The sequence below is a fragment of the Eublepharis macularius genome, chromosome 3, assembly GCF_028583425.1.
Source record: "Eublepharis macularius isolate TG4126 chromosome 3, MPM_Emac_v1.0, whole genome shotgun sequence".
In the NCBI taxonomy this organism is placed as follows: Eukaryota; Metazoa; Chordata; class Lepidosauria; order Squamata; family Eublepharidae; genus Eublepharis; species Eublepharis macularius.
This window is the reverse complement of record NC_072792.1, coordinates 172192280-172196191: the sequence shown is the minus strand read 5'-3', so window position 1 is coordinate 172196191 and position 3912 is coordinate 172192280.

Sequence of the window (3912 nt, the reverse complement as noted above, 5' to 3'; positions counted from 1 at the left end):
CCACCTGTGTCAGTGATTCAGCCCAAAGGTATTGGGTGGTGTTTAAAGGTAACAGGAGACCTTTTATGTGGCATTCCTGTTGAAAGCCACGCCAGCAAAGCTATCTTCCTTCCCATCACTAGAAATAGGCAGCAAACCTCTCTCCATTGGCAGGCAACACTTCTAAGGAGAGAAGAGGCATAGACTCCATCTCGGTGCTGGGACATGCATCCTCTAACCATTTACATCTTTGGAGCCTGCTTGTCCTCTGTTTGGCTGATGGAATGGAAGGCATTGGATGAATTTGTGAACCTCCCTGATCCTCACTATGAATATACCTTTCTGCAGAAAGAGAAAAGAGAATATCATTTCTTCGGTTCGATAATTCATACCATCAATATGACGTCCCAGAAGTGGCTGGATGGTAAGTAGCATTGGAAGGGTAGGAGATTCTTAAAGCTCTTGGAGAGGAAGGGAGGAGGGCACCATGTAGAACTTGGTGAGAAAGACATTGAAATACCCAATTGATCTGCAGTGAAAAATTAAGGGGCTTTGGCTTGGATCCTGTGTAGCACCAATGGAAAACATTGGTATAGACAGGTTTTCTTCACTTCACCCAGAAACCAGGTTTCTAAGGGGGGTGGGGAGAATATTAAGTAGGTCTATTCAGAAGTAAGTCCAATCCTATTCGATGTCGTTTGCTCACAGGAGTTTTCCTCTACGGCATTAACCTCTGAAGGTGCACCAAAGTAAGAAGTGAATTGTCTCAAACACTGTTAGTCATTTATGTAGCAGGATATAATCATGCACTGATGCCAGTACCACATTGCATTCATCTGAAAATATAAAAATCAGTAGTTGCATATTTTCAATTGGATGCTTTTGTGTTTAGTTGTGGCCGAAGGTGCCGTTAATGTAGGATGCTTCTAAACAACTTTATAAGAAAGTATCCTAAGGTTTTTGTGTTTGGATTTTGCTGTGGCCCAGCAAGAGGGCTACTTGCAACCTCTGTCCATGATGTGGAATAGACATATAGAGATGCTTTGCCAATGCCTTCCTCTGCAGTCTTCATTGGTAAGTACTAACCATGTACTTACCCTGCTTAAAAAGTAAAGGTAGTCCCCTGTGCAAGCACTGAGTTATTATTACTGACCCATGGAGGACGTCGCATCACATTTTCTTGGCAGACTTTTTATGGGGTAGTTTGCCATTGCCTTTTCCAGACATCTATACTTTACCCCCAGTAAACTGGGTACTCATTTTACTGACCTTGGAAGGATGGAAGGCTGAGTCAACCTTGAGCCGGCTACCTGAACCCGGCTTCTGCCAGGATCGAACTCAGGTCGTGAGCAGAGCTTTGGCTGCAGTACCGCAGCTTACCACTCTGCGCCATGGGGCTCCTTGCCCTGCTTGCCCTGCTTAGCTTCTGAGATATAGTGAGATCAGGCTATATCACACTGCCTTCTCTTCAGGAACAGACATAGGTGCCTGTATATTTTGCTAAGAGGGGTATTCTGCAGAGCAAAAACCACTTAAGTTGGAGGAACTTTCCTTAGGCTGCAGGAAAGTTTCAGCCTTTGCCCAGTGATGGAATGATTTTGCTTGCCAACTTCAAGTTGGGGCCTGAAGATCTCCCAGAATTACAATAAGTGTCCAGACTACAGAGATCAGTTCCCCTGGAGGAAATGGCTTCCTTGGATAGTGGACTCCATATTGCATTACAGCCTACTGAGGTCTCTGCAGTTCCCAGACCCTGGCTTCTCCAGGCTCTATCCCCAAACCTCCAGGAATTTCTCAATGCAGATTTGGGAATCCTAGGAGTGGTACAGTGCTGTCCAGCTATGTGAAATTCTGGAGGATTTCTGAAATTATCTTACAATGACTAGGATTCACGGGCTCAGCAGAAAGAAAAGCCACATACATAACCACAAACTGTACAAGAACTTTCTGCAGGACTGCTCCCTCCTAGTGTTGAGGGATGGCAGGTCTTTGCTGCTTTAAGAGAAACAAAACTGCATAAGGCCCGTCTTGTGCTTTTCTGAAGCTGCACTGGCATTCTCAGCTTCGGCTGCTCCATTTCCTCCCCTCTGCACAGGCCAGCCAGAGTTAGGGTTAAAGTGCTCTCCTGCCTTCTCCACTCCAGATTTTGATCTTTGAGAAATCCTTCTTTGTGGTCCTCTTGCTTGATACAAAAGGATCTCTGGGGCAGGAAGATGTAGTTAGAGGGAATACTGAGGAGCCATGTCCTGAATACAGAATTCTGTGTTTCCCTTCCTAGAATCTGAAATAGATCAACCAGTTTGGTTTCATAGACTGACCATTATTGCGCCTCGAAGGGTGAACATTAAGGATTCATGCCTCCTCGTAATCACCCCAGGACAAAACGATGCATCCTCATCAAGTATTCGTTTGTTAGAAATGGAACTGATGTTTTTAGCAACTGCATCTAAATCGTGAGTAAAATGGGTTGCTTAGTGACATAAGCTACACCTTTCTATCTTAGGGCTGGTACACTTTTCCAAGGATGGAGCTAGACTCCAGCTGTGTGTGCATTAAGAACCATGAGAGGCATGTGGCTAAGAAGGATATATCTATCTATTGATTTATTGCATTTTCATCCCTCCCTTCCTCCTCCTTTCGGGATGGCCTACATGACTGTCTCCTCTTATCCATTTTAACCTCTCAGCAACCCATCATCAGTGGTGGATTGGGTCTCCTGTCTCACAGGGCAATGCTAAATCAAGTTATACCCTCAATGGCTTTAAGGGTGTGACTGCTTAGGATTTCAATGGGATGCTCTGGGCAATGAGGCAACACTGTTACATAATCCAGAATCAAGAGTAACGAAGGGTTGTAAAGGGCGGGGCAGTAGAAGAGCCTCTGCTTGACATGTAGAAGGTCCCAGGGGCAACCCCTGCCCTCTGTTTCTTTTTAAGGACCAGGCAGTAGGTGGTGTGAAAGACCTCGGCCTGAGACCCTGGAGAGCCACTGCCAATGCTGACCCTGATGGGCCAACAGTTTGAATGGGTATAAGACAGTGAATTCCTGAGTGTGTTGTGACCCAAAGCAAAGGCTTTGTTAACAGCTTCTCAATATGACTGGGAAATGTATTTAAAGGAAATTAGATATTAGGGAGTCGGTAAGGGTTATTAGCAATCGCCACTGGATGTATTATGATTTGAAAACTCTGTAGTCTCTGAAGCCCATCATTTTAAAAAACAGAAAACAGCGTACAAAATATATGTTGTCTTGACAATCATATTCACACAGAGAGACAGACAGTCAGACAGAGACACACCTGCACTCATAACAACTGGGGGATACATAGACAGAGACAGACAGACAGACAACTATGCTCATAACAACTGGGGGATATTTTCATTTTAAAAATAAATTTCAATACGCTGTTCCTAATTGTATGATTTAAGGGCAGACCCCTTTGAAATGAAAGAAACTAAAAAAACCCTAAGGATTTGGCCAGGTATTCCATTGTACCATCCAAAGTTAGGGTGAACTTTATGATTTTTGTTTTGTCACCTATGTGCTATGTCAGACTGTGTTGAGGCTAATAATCACACCAGACATTTGCTTGGGTTAGAAATGACCACAGCTTTATTGATTACAGCTGGATGGAGCATTGGCCTGGCATCTGGGTACGGATCCCCATTGGCATCATAGGCCTGGCTGCCGACCAATGCATCACCCACCAGTCTCCCACCGGCACCTTGGTGTTCCATCGCCAGCCCTGCCTGGCAACCCTTGCTTCCAGGTCCATAGGGGTGAGCAGTCCCAACGGCCCACTCACCCTGTTGGGATCCAGCCCAATGCCTCAAAAACCGCCAACCCATAAAGTTGTGACAGTTCCCCCCATCAGTCCATAATCAGCGGAGGGTGGGAGGGTGACTTGCTGCTCCTGTGGATGCTTGGATGTAA